Source organism: Suncus etruscus, chromosome 6 (assembly GCF_024139225.1).
Source record: "Suncus etruscus isolate mSunEtr1 chromosome 6, mSunEtr1.pri.cur, whole genome shotgun sequence".
Taxonomy (NCBI): Eukaryota; Metazoa; Chordata; class Mammalia; order Eulipotyphla; family Soricidae; genus Suncus; species Suncus etruscus.
The window spans coordinates 104,426,923-104,442,109 of record NC_064853.1 but is presented as its reverse complement, the minus strand read 5'-3'; the positions used below and the strand labels follow the sequence as shown (position 1 = coordinate 104,442,109).

General features: G+C 47.7%; 1 protein-coding gene across 2 annotated transcripts in view; it reads right to left on the bottom strand.

The window, feature by feature from the left end:
* NRROS (negative regulator of reactive oxygen species) overlaps window positions 1–14,008 on the bottom strand; it is a 35,195-nt gene extending 21,187 nt beyond the window's left edge. The window contains exon 1 of one of the 2 annotated variants that reach the window (XM_049775955.1): window positions 13,932–14,008. The gene's annotated coding sequence lies outside the window, so the exon portion shown is untranslated. Of the gene's footprint in view, window positions 1–13,919 lie in introns of both variants that reach the window. The other variant, XM_049775956.1, reaches the window with a different exon arrangement.
* Between the last annotated feature and the right edge of the window lie 1,179 nt (window positions 14,009–15,187).

The window sequence follows — 15,187 nt, the reverse complement described above, 5'->3', positions numbered from 1 at the left end:
GCTCTGCACTTAGGGATCACTTCTGGAAGTGCTTAGGTGGCCATATGGAGTGTCAGTATCCAATCCAGGTTGGCTACTTACAAGAAGGTAAGCACTCTGCCTGTTGTTCTCTTGAGATCCAGAGAGGATTGAATTTTTTCTTTTTTTCTTTTTCTTCTTTTGGTTTTTTGGTCATACCCAGCAGCGCTCAGGGCCTACTCCTGGCTCTATGCTCAGAAATTGCCCCAGCAGGCTCGGGGGACCATATGGGATGCCGGGATTCGAACCACCGTCCTTCAGCATGCAAGACAAATGCCCTACCGCTATGCTATCTCTCTGACCCCTAGGGTTAAATTTTTGAGGAGCAGAAGATATGAGTTAGACTATAAGATACGTGAACAGAAGTCAGAGTAGGGAGTTAGAGAAAACAAAACAAAAAAGTGTCAAGAGGGTAGGCCACACCAGCTTGGGAAATGCAGGAGAAAAAAGCTAAACTGCCTTTCAGGTTTCCTGATGATGCTTTGCTTCTCTTTCTTTTTTCTTTTCCTTTTTCTTTGGTGGGGGACACACCTAGCTATACACAGGATTTACTTTTGGCTCTGTGTTCTATATAAGAGAATATACATCTATTTCTATTTAAACAGAAAATCCTGGAATGGGCATCCCTCAGGCGCCACAATGGGGCAAAATACACAGAAGCTTTGGGGCTGGAGAGGTAGCTCAGGAGTAGGGCACTTGGTTTGCACATGTCCAACCCTGGACTCATCAGGGTTCAATTCCTGCATTCCATATGGTCCCCTGAGCCTGCCAGAAGTGATTTCTGAGTGCAGTCAGGAGTAACCCCTGAGCATTGCTGGGTGTGACCCAAGAACCAGAAAATAAATAATAAAATAAGTGTTAAAATCAGAGCTGAAGGGCCTGGAGAGATAGCACAGTGGCGTTTGCCTTGCAAGCAGCTGATCCAGGACCAAAGGTGGTTGGTTCGAATCCCGGTGTCCCATATGGTCCCCCGTGCCTGCCAGGAGCTATTTCTGAGCAGACAGCCAGGAGTAGCCCCTGAGCACTGCCAGTTGTGGCCCAAAAAAAAAAAAAAAAAAAAATCAGAGCTGAATTAATTTCACAGATTTCACAAGCACTTAACAGTGAAAATATTCTTTTGGTGGGGGCTCCCAGTGCTGCTCAAGATTACTCCTGGTAGGGGATCATATGGGATGCTGGGATTTAACCAGGGTCAGCTTGCAAGGCAAGTGCCTTATCCATTCTCCCATCTCTCCTGACCAGAATTTTAAAGTACTTTAAGTATACTTTTTTTGGTTTTTTTGGGGGGGGCACACCCGGTGACGCTCAGGGGTTACTCCTGGTTATGTGCTCAGAAACCGCTCCTGGCTTGGGGGACCATATGGGACACCAGGGATTTGAATCGCAGTCTGTTATATGTCAGCCACGTGCAAGGCAGGCGCCTTACTGCTGTGCCACATTTAAGTGTACTTAAAAAATCATGTTTGGAATCCAAAGAACAAGTATCATTGACTTTTTTGGGGGGTGTCACACCCAAAAACCTCAGAAGTCACTCCTGGCAGGTTAGGGGGACCATATGGGATGCCGGGATTCGAACCACCATTTGTTCGGTGTTGGCCGCATGCAAGGCAAACCTCCTACTACTGTGCTTTCACTCCAGTGCCCTTCTACTGTGCTATCGCTCCAGACTTTTTTTTTTTCTCGCTCCAGACTTTTTTTTTTTGGTTTTTGGGCCATATCCAGCGGTGCTCAGGGGTTACTCATGGCTGTCTGCTCAGAAATAGCTCCTGGCAAGCACAGGGGACCATATGGGACACCGGGATTCAAACCAACCACCTTTGGTCCTGGATTGGCTGCTTGCAAGGCAAACACTGCTGTGCTATCTCTCCGGGCCCCTCGCTCCAGACTTTTTTTTTTTTTTTTTTTTTTTTTTGGTTTTTGGGCCACACCCTGCGACGCTCAGGGGTTACTCCTGGCTATGCGCTCAGAAGTCGCTCCTGGCTTGGGGGACCATATGGGACGCCAGGGGATCGAACCGCGGTCCGTCCAAGGCTAGCGCAGGCAAGGCAGACACCTTATCTCTAGCGCCACTGCCCGGCCCCCTCGCTCCAGACTTTTAACTGAATTTTATTACAAACTTTTTTTTTCTGGGTTACACCCAGCAGCGCCCAGTAGTTACTCCTGGCTCTGTGCTCAGAAATTGCTCCTGCAGGCCTGGGGACCCTATGGGATGCCCGGATTCGAATCACTATAGGTCCTGGGTTGGCCGCTTGCAAGGCAAACACCCTACTGCTGTGCTATCTCTCCGGCCCCAACAGACAATTTTTAAAGGTTAGGAGATAACAGACTTGAGGCTCATGTTCTTGGCTTTTTTCCCAGGAGCATAAAGTAGGAAGAAAGAATCCAAAGTAAGGAGACAGAGAGGTCACTTTCAATGCTTGGTTCTGGGGCCAGAGAAATAGTACAGAAATTATGGCACTTGCCTAGCATGTGACCAATCCTGGGCATTATATATGGTTCTCTAAGCACCTCTTAATTTTTTATTTTTAATTATGAGAACAATGATGCAAAGAGGACAAGGTAAAGTTACAGTGAACATAAACAGAGTTCTCAGAAGAAATCCCCTTGCTGATGCCTAAATATTGAACTTACAGTCAAAAAAACATTAAGAAAAATAAGGCAGAACCCATGTACAATTACTTTGTCCACAAGTTCCCAGATTGTAGTACATTATAACATTTCTTAGCAGTACACAAAGCAACCTAAAGCCATGAGATTTATGTGACTCCTTAACTTTGAAGGAATAGTATTTTTATATATTCATGCACATACATATTAAAATTAACATAAAAATTTAAGAGTTTTTTTAAAGGTTATTCAAAAGGGCACAGTAAAAATGGTGTTAGAGTGGCAAATATTGTTTGCATAGGCCCACCAAAATATGGGGGTCATAGAAAGGAATAGCCTTGGTCTAAATCCAAGGAGACCCTACCCCTGAAGTTTCCTGGCATAAGACCAATTCTAGGCTCCAGGCAAACTAGTTTATTCAATCCAAGTCATTGTCTGTAGTGCCAATACAGTTTTATTTTTTTACGCAGTCCTATTGTTGGCATCAGGTTTCTGTATTAAAGATCCTGGAATCTGCACATCCTACAATGAAGTCAGGCTGGTGTGGAGTATCCTCTAGTTTCACCTCACAATTAAGGGGCAATACAGCAAGCCCTGTCCAGTAAGCAGGTCATTGTTCTTGTTAAGTCTTTTCAGTGTTAAGGGAAGTCTCTTTTGAGTAGATCGATGTCAGAGCAGCTGTAGGGTCTTCCCTGGTAGAGGATTGCCTCCAGGTGATGTTATAGACAACCTTAGATGTCTTGTAGATGTCTTCTCTAGATCAGGGGTGAATGAAGAATGCCCATTCTTCTGAGGCCTGTGCCAGGTCTTTATGTCAATGTTCAGGGTGTAAGGTCCCATTGCACTACAAGATTTGTGTGTTCCCAATATCTATTAGATAAGAACTTATTGGTATGTATAGTATTTTCCCGTTTTAGTGTGCCTAAGCAAACAAGAAATAGAGCCACGTGGCGTTATCAGAGTATATGAGGCATAAGAACACGTCCAACAATACCCATGACTTGGTTCAAACATAAGCATTAAACTGAGGGATTCTTTCACACCAAATTCTATATTGAGCATTTCACAAAGAGAAGATAAAAAAGGAGGGGGATCGTCACTGTATAAGAAAATATTCAGCAAAAGTTATAGCCGTCAAAGAAAACACCCATAAAATGTTGAAAAGACATACGTGTCCTTTTTATGCCTTTTGGAATAGTTGGGTGAGTGTTAACTCCAGGGCACCACTTTGGTCTGTGACTTAGGACTCCACAGTACTTAAGTTAGAAAGGGTAAATGAGGAGTAATATGATAGGAGTTAAGGAAGTTAAAGAGAAAAATGATCTTTTGTAGGGGTGTGCAAAAGGGCAGAGTACAAAATGGACATCTGCATACATAAAAACATAATTCAATAATAATGAGTACTATTAATGTATCTTGTGTTCTTGGGGGCACTAGCCCCCGCAAGATGGGTCAAGAAGCTGGAAGGCCAGAAGTTCAGAGCCCCACCCAGACCCTCCCTAAGGAGCTGAATGGATAATGGGGGAAAGCCTAGGGTACCTTCAAGCTCCTCCAAGGGACCCAACTCGCTGGCTTGCCCAGGCATGTGGCCTGGGAAAGCCCTGGAGATCTGGAGCAAGGCGGTGGAGGGGTGCTGGGGTTACCCAAGTCCCGCAACACCCCTAGGCCTGGTTAAGAAGACCTCAGGCATGGCAGAGGCCTGCCGAACCCCATCTAAGCACCTCTAGGTGTGACCTTGAGCACACCCAGGAGTGACAGCCTCCCCCCAAAAAAAAGAAAAGCATGACTCTGACCTTAGGCACATGACCCAGCTTCCAGGTCTCAATTTCCTCCCCAGTCAAATGGAAATTATAATGGCTCAGTTGCAGAGTTGTCACTCTATTACCCAAACTTAAAAAAAAAAAAAATCAGAGAACGGTCTTGGTTATCATGACAGTTGCTCCTCCCCAGCCATGTGGTTGGCTACTGCAGTTGGCTGTCTGAATGTGCAGTGCTGAAGTTCTGTGTGAAGAAGGAGCTTCCTATTGCATGACACGCAAAGCTTGTCTTGTAGCAAAGCTCTAGCATTCACATCCAGTCATTTTTCAGTACAGGCAGTACTGCAAAAAAATAAACAGACTCTCCGCCACTACCTTAGATATGAAGACACTGAGGCCATAGAGATGAATGACATGGACAAGGTACCATGAGGGATGCAAAGCCTTGGTTTCCCAGCATGGGTTTAAAACCCAGATCTAGGGCGGGAGATAGAGTACAAAGCTTCAGGCTCTTGTCTTGTACCTTGCAGACCCCACTTTGAATCCTTGTCACTAAATATAGGTCTCCTGAGCACTGTCAGGGGTGACTCCTGAGCTAAAAGGCAGAAATAGCTCCTGGGCACAGCCAAGTGTGGCCCCCAAATAAAACTGACACTTCAGGTCCAGCTCAGCACTTGCCTTATAATATGTATCAAGCTTGAGCTGGGTCCCAGCACCACAAAAACAAATAAACAAAACAAAATACAGGGCTGAAGAGATAGGATAGGGGTTAAGTGTCTTCTTGCCTTGTGTTCTATAGATCCCTGTTTAAATGTCCAGCACTACATACGATCCCCAGAGCACTGCCAGGAGTAATCCCTAAACACAGAGCCAGAAATAGCCCCTGAGGACTGCCAGGTATGGCCCAACTCCTCTTCCTACAAATGAATCAAATCCAGATCTCACAGAGGATGTAGGGCAGTGGTTGAGCTCATGTTTCACATACGAGGTCCAGAGTTTGGACCTAATATTACATAAAGAAACAAAACCACACCTAGCTCTTCCTCCCACCTGAGCCTAACCCGTCTGCTGAAGGACTACAGTTGTGGGTATGTGAGAGAGAAAGAGACGAAAGGTCTTGTCTGGGAGCGACCATGTCCCTGCCTTGCCTAAAGAGGTGTGTGGGTGACAGCAGCCCTCCTCACTTCCCATGGGGACTCTGGCTAGCCAATGTGTGGATCACCACTGTGACACCACCCTGCTCCACTTCATGTGCTCAGGGTTGCAAATGAGTCAACCTGCTTCCCTCTGTGGTTGGGGTCAGCCCTTCATGAAACAGAGGTCATTCTACCTTATCCTGGTCCAGGGCCACAGGCTGCACTTAGCCACAGGTATTAAATATGTAAATCTGCTCCACAAGGGAGATAAGATCTGGCTCTGACACAGCTGGTGGTGGCTCTCATGTCACCTTTGTATACTGGCCACAAGATCTCTGTGGACAAGCACCCAACCAATAATGCATTCACTTGGAACTTTTCAAAGTGAACTTTCTTTTCTACAGGTTTGTCCTCTCTGGTCACTTCATTCTAATGGTGGCAAAGGTGGGGGCAGGTGTGTGTGTGTGTGTGTGTGTGTGTGTGTGTGTGTGTGTGTGTGGTGGCAGAGGTGGGGGCAGGTGTGTGTGTGTGTGTGTGTGTGTGTGTGATACCAATACCTGCTAGGCCTATTTCACAGGATTGGGTCAAAATCAAATGGGGGGATGTGTGAGAACACTTGCCAATAATACAGAGGGTGCAGTGCTTGCCTTGAATGTGGCTGACCTCAGATTCAATCCCCAGTACCCCATATGATTCCCCAAGCCCACCAAGAGAGATGCCTGAGTGCAAAGCCAGGAGAAAGCCCTGAGTACCTCTAGTTGTGGCCCCAAAACAAAAATAAACTGTTGGGGAGGCTTTTTTTCCTACTCTGGAGAAGTTGTGGTCTCTGCTGAACATGGATCTGATTTTTTTTATACTTTTATAAATAAATTTCTTTGTTCTTTTTTTTTTTTGTTTTTGTTTTTATTTTTTGGGTCACACCCATTTGATGCTCAGGGGTTACTCCTGGCTAAGCGCTCAGAAATTGCCTCTGGCTTGGGGGGACCATATGGGATGCCGGGAGATCAAACTGCGGTCCTTCCTTGGCTAGCGCTTGCAAGGCAGACACCTTACCTCTAGTGCCACCTCGCCAGCCCCAAATTTCTTTGTTCTGATCTATTTGTCTGTTTTGGGGACACTGGTGATCCTCAGAAGTTATTCCTGGGGCTGGAGCAGTGGTGCAAGCTGTAAGGCATTTGCCTTGCATGTGCTAGCCTAGAACAGACCGCGGTTCTGTATGATCCCCCAAACCAGGAGTGATTTCTGAGTGCATAGCCAGGAGTAACCCCTGTGCATCACCGGGTGTAGCCCAAAATCCAAAATAAAAAAAAAAAGAAAGTTATTCTCTTTTTTTTGGGGGGGCCACACCCGTTTGACGCTCAGGGGTTACTCCTGGCTATGCGCTCAGAAATCACCCCTGCCTTGGGGGGACCATATGGGACGCAGGGGGATCGAACCGCTGTCCGTCCTACGCTAGCGCTTGCAAGGCAGACACCTTACCTCTAGTGCCACCTTCCCGGCCCCAAGAAAGTTATTCTTGCTCTGCACTCAGGATTCACTCCAGGTGGACTCAGAGTACCATATAGAATGTATGTATGTATGTATGTATGTATGTATGTATGGAACCCTGTCTGCTCTATGTAAGGTCAGTCAGTGCCTTACCCGCTATACAATCTCTCTGGCTCCTGAGTAAATTTCTTTGAATTTAATTTAATTTCTATTTTCCTTACCAAATTTTTTTCAATTAAACCACCAAAAATATCTAGTAGCAGCTCACATTCTTTTTCATAAGCATAAAAATAAAATAATAAGAAACAAGACTGGAGGGGTCGGAGAGATAGCATGGAGGTAGGGCGTTTTCCTTGCATGTAGAAAGACAGCTGTTCGAATCCTGACATTCCATATGGTCCCCCGAGACTGCCAGAAGCAATTTCTGATTGTCCGAGCCAGGAGTAATCCCTGAGTGCTGCCGGGTGTGACCCAAAAACAAACAAACAAACAAAAACAAGAAACAAGACTGGAGAGATAATACAGCACAATACAGCAGGCAAGACATTATTAGCCTTCCATGTGGCAGAACCTAGGTTAAATCCCTGGTATCCCATATAATTTCCCAAGCCACAACAGTGATTCCTGAGTGTAGAGACAGGAGTAAACCTGAGTACAAACTGGGTGAGTCCAAAAGAAAAAAAAGAAAAAATACTTCAGGGTGAGAAATATATTAACAGTGGGTAGAGCACTTGTCTTCTATGCTGCTGACCCAGGTTCAATTCCTGGCATCCCATATATTTCCCCAGCATTGTCAAAGTGACTACTGAGTGCAGAGCCAAGTGTAAACCCTGAGCATTGCCAAGTGTGGCCCCAAACTAAACTAAATTAAAAAAATTTGGGGGTCACACCCAGTGGCGCTCACGGGTTATTCCTGGCTCTGGCCTCAGAAATTGCTCCTGGCAGGCACGAGGGACCATGTGGGATGCTGGGATTTGAACCACTATCAGTCCTGATTGGCTGCTGGCAAGGCAAATGCCCTACCACTGTGCTATCTCTCTGGCTCCTAAACTAATTTATTTAAAAAAAAAAACTGAACTAGAAAGATAGTTCAATAGGTTAATAAGCACATGCTCTATATGAGGAAGGCCTGGGGCTCCATCTACATGGCCACATGGCACTCCAGCACTGCCAGGTCTGGTTTAAAACCAAAGAGTTCCTCTTCTCTCAACCTTCCTAGTCAATTGTTTTGATGGGTCACACCCAGTGGTGTTCATGGTTTGTCCATGTGCAAGGCAAATGTCCTACCCACTGTGCTATTGTTCTGGCCCCCTCAACCTTCATAGGCAATTTAGTTGACATAATAAAGTTGAATCCATTCTGTTCTGTTTGGGGGTAGGACGGGGAGATCCTGTCTTATAAAAAATGGAAAAGAGAAAAAGATCTGTTGGTTCTCGTCTAGGGGTCCCATTCAGAATTCAGAATTAAATGCAAGTGGTATTGGTGGTATAGAGGTAAGCATAGCTAATTCTGAATCAGAAGGAAAATAGTCCAAACTCAAGTGTGGATGACACATAGACTCTAACAATGTCCTATAATGGTTTTTATAAATAATGATGAGAGAGGACAAAATTTTCCTGGGGTCATTTCAGAATGGCTGAAGAGCAAACTTCTCAATCACTTTCAAAATCTCCTGCCTCTGCTCTATGACTGCTTTTTGTTTGTTTGTTTGTTTTGTTTTTTTTGGGTCACATCCAGCATCACTCAGGGGTTCCTCCTGGCTCTATGCTCAGAAATTGCTCCTGGCAGGCTCAGAGGACTATATGGGATGCTGGAATTCAAACCACCGGCCTTCTGCATGCAAGGCAAATGCCCTACCTCCATGCCATCTCCCCGGCCCCTATGACTGCTTTCTTCTCTTCCCAAAACTTCACCCTGAAGGTCCAAGTTCACAGTGTCATGTTTTCCTGTGCAGGTGCAGACACAGCCATTTATGGATGCCCTGAAGGGGGCTTCTGACAAAAATAAGTGAGGGCTATTTGAGGGTCTATAAAAGGAGAGAAGAAACTGGGGTTCAAAAGACATAAGAAGATAGTGTTATTAGCTGGAAAACATAATTCTCTTCTAGGAAGCTAGAAGAGAATAGACATTTGAGGAATCCCTTTAGGAAAGCCTGTGTGCGAGGTTGGGTGATGACAAAGAGACCATGATTATGTCTAAAGTTAGGGACCAGCAAGACAGCCCAGAGAACAGGAGTGCAATCTTTGCAAGCAGGAGCCCCAGATTCAGTCTGCATAGAGGGACTCCCAAGCACCCTCCTGGAGTAGTCCCTAAACTCTGCTAAATGGGGTCCCCAAACAAAACATGTATAAAGCTAAAAGTGGGGTCCTGGGGCCAGGCAGGCGTTGAGGGATAGAGCTTAGCCAGGACAGTTGCAAGGACAGTGAGAGGAGACCATGGAAAGTCAGCAGAGACCAAGGACTCAGGTCTGCCAGGAGGGGAGCAACAATGAGGAGACAGGATGCAGACATCTAAAATGGAATGGCATGAGGTCATTAGAGAGCATATGTGTACCCAAGCTTAGTCTGGCCTACCTCAGATAGTATTTGGGTACAGGCTGAGAAGAGGCAGGGCAAAAGCCAGAGAGCTAAGAGCTCTCTCCTCTAGAGTCATTTCCCATTCTCTTCATTCTTGTAAGCACAAAGCTGCTTGGGGCACATGTCACCCCCTGACCGAGATGAGCTTCTGCGTTGGAGGTGGTGGTGGAAGAAACCATTTGTCACAGGGTTTATGGTCATATTTAGCTTATCACTAGATTTTGTTGTTAGGGGGCCACACCCAACTCTCCTGGTGGTGGTGGTCTGGAGACCACGTGATGCTGGGGAAGGAACTAGGCCTTCCAGAAGTAAAGAATGCAGCCTCTTCAGCGCTCTCCCTAAGACTATTCTGGTAGGCCTTCCTTGCTGGTAAGAACTGTGGCAAAGGCTTCACTTCCTCCATGCATCTGAAACCACTCACTCATTAAAGTGAGAACACATGTGGTTCGTTCTCAGCACCTGACTTCATGGGTTCTGAAAATCAGTTGGGTTTGCTTACCCAAGTTCATCTCACCTTCTGACAAGTCCTCAATTTTTCCTCGAAACCAACACTTTTTTTCACTCCCTCCCTGCCCCCAAATTTAACTGTAGCAAAATAAAATTTACCATTTTAACTATATAAAATATATAGTGAGTAATGGTAAGTATATTTGCACTGAAAGGGAATCAAACTCCTTGCTTGTTTTTTGGAGGGGGGGGGGCTTCCAAACAGTTCTAGGGGGCCTGGGGATGTCGCCCACAATACTCTGCCAACCAGACAGATGGTTTAATGTGGAGGGTCTGAGGATACTTTGGCCTTTTGGTGCTGGATGAGAGTTGAATGGGAGAGTGAGGAGGAAGAAAAGGGAAAAAGCTCTTCCTTTTCAGGATTTCTGTTTTAGTTGGGTTCCAAGATGGGCTTGTCACCAAGACTGTATCTGCCAGAACCTATTCTTTTAGCTACAGAAGTTAACTGTACTTCACAGAATTCAAGGCCAAGACCATCGTGATAGGATATTTGCCTTGCACGCAAACGTGATCTGATCCAGGACAGACAGTGGTTGGAATCCCAGCATCCCATATGGTCCCCTGTGCCTGCCAGGAGCAGTTTCTGAGCGCAGAACCTGAGCACCGACAGCTGTGACACCCCCCCCCCCAATGAAACAAGTTTTGGGGGCAGGAGTGAAAGCATAGTGGTAGGGCATCTGCCTTGCATGCAGATGACCCGGGACAGACCTGGGTTTGATCCCTGGCATTCCATATGGTCTCCTGAGACTGCCAGGAGCAATTTCTGAGCCTAGAGCCAGGAATAACCCCTGAGCACCAACAGGTGTGACCCAACTCCCCACCCCTCCCTCAAAGTTTTCTCTTCTGGATTCAGAGGCCGAGCTGCCAGTACTTAAGCCAGTTAATTCCCAGATAACTAAGCCAATTCATTCAGAATTGTAAGAATTGCATAGGGCATCTCTGCCACTGACTTTGGGAACTATGTCTGAGAAACTAGATATTTCTTTTCTTTTCTTTTTCTTTTTTTCTTTTTTTTTTTGATTTTTGGGTCACACCTGACTGTGCTCAGGGGTTACTCCTGGCTCTATGCTCAGAAATTGCTCCTGGCAGATTCGGGGGACCATATGGAATGTCGGGATTCGAACCACCATCCTTGCATGCAAAGCAAACACTTTACCTCCATGCTATCTCTCCGGCCCCGAAACTAGATATTTCAAACAAATAAATTCTTACATGAACAAACCCCTGAATTCAAATTTATAGTTGCTGTCTTTTTTGTCTGTTTGGTTTGTGGGTTATCCTTGGCTCTTTCCACAGGAATGATTCCTGACAGGCTTGAGGAACCATATGGGATGCCAGGGATCAAACCAAGGTTAGCTGCATACCAGGCCTACTAGCTATAATAATCCAAGCATTCAATGTTTTCCCTCTCTTCCCCTCTGTGCTTTCAGAGATAATCTAGTCAAGGACCCCCATCTTCCCATGGAGCACATGACATTTTTGCAAGCTGAAAATAGTTTGAGAAATAAGTATTATAAAGAGCTCTATCCAGGACAGAAATATTATTGACTAATATGGAGGCACATCCATGAGCATTTCAGAAGCAGAGACACCTGTAAACAGATTATAGACAAGTATGTCTGAAGAGAGATGTTTTGTGTTTCTGGGTGAAAGCCACCCTTCCCCAACTAATGAAGCTGTGAGAAAAGCATGTGTGAAACCTTTGGAATTGTCCATGCAAGAGTCCAGTTTGCACTGGAGGAGGAGATCCACAGGGTGGCCAGGAACAGCACTAGCACGGTTCTTCCGTTTGGTCCTCAAACTATGGCCCACGGCCACATATTGTATTTGTATCTGTTTTGTTTCTTCATTGCAAAATAAGATATATGCAGTGTGCATAAGAATTCGTTCATAAGTTTTGTTTTTACTATAGTCAGACCCTCCAATGGTCTGAGGGACAGTGAACTGGCCCCCTGTTTAAAAAGTTTGAGGACCCCTGTTCCAAAGGAATCAGGAACAGAGCCAGATGCTCAGGGAACCCTTATGGTGGGTCCCAGGACACAAATGCAGCACCTGCTGTGTGTTTGGGTAGTTCTTAATCTTGGTGGATCTACAGACAATGCAGGATTGGATTTATATAGGCTTACATAAAATTCCCATGAAGGTATCCATCAAAGTACCTTGGGTTGTTTTTTTTTGTTTGTTTGTTTTGTTTTGTTTTGTTTTGGTTTTGGTTTTTTTTTTCTTTTTGGGCCACACCCAGTGATGCTCAATGGTTACTCCTGGCTATGTGCTCAGAAATTGCTCCTGGCTCTGGGGACCATATGGAACGTCGGGGATCGGATCCAGGTCTGTCCTGTGTCAGCCGCATGCAAGGCAAATGCCCTACCATTGCGCCACTTGCTCCAGTCCCAGAGAACCTTATTTTTTAATCAGGCTTTAGGCTCTTCTTTTTTTCTAAATCCAGAGACAGGAGTTGAATTGTGTTTTCTTCCTAGGAGTACATGTTGGGTATTTGTGCATTGGAGCCGGAACAAAAGTATAGTAGGCAGGATGCTTGCTTTGCACGTGGTCGACACAGAGTTTGATCCCCGAAATCAGCCAGAATGAGCCCTGACCACCACTGGGTGTGACCCACAAAAAAGTTTCACAAGTTTTTATCACAAGTTTTACCAGATTCCTATTATGTGTAAGTACGTGTATTATATTGTGAACTATTGCTTCAAAGCCCTGCTTCAAATATATATCCAGAGGTGTGTGTGTGTGTGTGTGTGTGTGTGTGTGTGTGTATCCATGCATGCTCACCCGCATGCCCATGAATATATGATCCATCCCTCTAGGAACTGTAATACATGTACAAATCTAGTGTATGAAGAAACAAACTCCCAGGACTCTAAAGACCAGCAAAGCACCAGCAGGTACCAAAGGGGCTAGGAGCACAGAGTCTTGGAGGGCTCCCTTTGACATAGACTGGAATGTTCTATAACCAGACCAAAGGGAAGACTCCTTTCCATCTTTTTGGAATTGCCAGCCTCGCTGGGGCTCCTGTCCCCAAGACTCAGCCTCAAGGCCCTGGGCGTCCCAGCCATGCTCCCCTTAGGAACGAGCTGGCACCCCAGGTCAGGGAAGCAGCCATCGAGAGGCCGGGGGCCCCCAACCTTAGTCAGTGCCCGAGAGCAAGAGAGCGGTGGAAAGTGGGGTCTGGGGGCCGGGCGGTGGCGCTGGAGGTAAGGTGCCTGCTTTACCTGCGCTAGCCTAGGAGACGGACCGCGGTTCGATCCCCCGGCGTCCCATATGGTCCCCCAAGCCAGGAGCGACTTCTGAGCGCATAGCCAGGAGTAATCCCTGAGCGTTACCGGGTGTGGCCCAAAAACCAAGAAAGTGGGGTCTATTTGCACCCAAAGCACGCAGCTGTCATGGAGAGGCCACAAGGACTACTGAGGGGTCAGAAAGGTTGGGGTGCCATCTCATCTCCCCCGGGGTTGCTAGCTGGGATGGAAGTCACAGAACCCTAGCACTAACTAACGGTCTGCCTGCGGGGCAGAAGCTCCGCCTGGCATCCCTCCAGCCCTGGCACCCGCACATGGCACCTGCCATGAGGGAAACACGCGCGTCGTGGATGAAACCCGCGAGTGGGCTGCGGGGAAAGGGAACCATGCCGCGGCTCTGGGGCTCCTGGGGCACCCACTCTCCCAGCCCAGAGGAAGCACCCCGCTCGTTCCCAGGGTGCAGAAGCCGCAGCTGGGACGGAGCCTTCGAAGCCCACCCATGCCACCCCACCCCGTGGCCCGGGACCCGACACCGGCGCTCGCGCGTGGGTGCAACGCCCGACCCCGACCCCCTGGGCGCACCCGGGGACTCACGGCTCCCGCAGGCCCAGGCGGCTCGGCCGGGCGCATCCTCTCCGGGCTCGGGCGTCCGCTCTGCCGGCCTCGCAGGGGCATCGGGTTCTTTGCGCTCTTGCGGAAGGAACGGACGGAAACTGAAGTCACATGGAGACGACGCGCGGCGACTCCCCGGGGAGCACGGCGGGAGGGGACCCGGCTCGAGGGGGCCTGGCTGGGCGGAGCACTTCCCGACCCGGCCCCCGCCCGCAGCCTCTTGCCAAGGGGCTCCCCAAGGGCAGGGGCCAGGGGTCGGGGGGCTTTGGGGGAGACGGAGGGGCTTCTCTGCAGGGCCACCGCACTCTGCTCGCGCTCGTGGACCGTCTCCATGTATTGCGCATCGACAGTCAAAGAGATGGGATCGCCCCCCAAAGACCGCCAGAATGCTTTGAAACACTTGATCAAAAGCATCTTGATCTGGGGCCGGAGAGATAGCATGGAGGTGGAGTAAACACTCCTTGCATGCAGAAGGTTGGTGGTTCGAATCCCGGCATTCCATATGGTCCCCCGAGCCTGCCAGGAGACATTTCTGAGCATAGTGCCAGGAGTAACCCCTGAGCGCTGCCGGGTGTGGCCCAAACACCAAAAAACAAACAAAAAAATCTTGATCTGAAAAAGAATTTATTCCATCGAGGGGGTGGAGATACCGTCAGACTGACTGACAGACAGACAGACAGACAGACAGACAGACAGACAGACAGAGAGCAAACACTCTACAGATCCACTGCACAGGCTTTGCATGTGGGAGACCCGGCTTGAACCATGACCAGCACCAATACAAGAGTCTAGGTGTGCCCCCCCACTCCGCCCCCAGCGCAAAATAAATAAAACAGCGGTAGATTAAGGTCCCCCGAGCCCTAGGGGGAAAGTGATCCCTGAGCACCGAGCCAAGAGTAAGCCCTAAACCCTGAGCACCGCCCCCACCTCCGCCCCCAAACCAAAACCAAAACCAAAAGAATTTTAAGACACCTACCCTATGCTAGCGGTTGACAAGAATACCGAAGAATAGTTCAGTTGCTGACGGCCACCTCCACCTTTCCATCAGAGTCACCCCAGGCACTGTGCTATAAGTGCTTTCTCTGGGATCTTTTCTAGTTGTGGTTCTCTGGAGCTGGCTTTCTATTGAAGGAGAAATGCAGCCCACCATAGCGGAGAGCCAAAGATCTGCTCTCTTCTTCTCTTCGCATCTGGAGACAGGTGTCCTAAAGGGTGTCCCTGTATCTCCCGTGACCTGC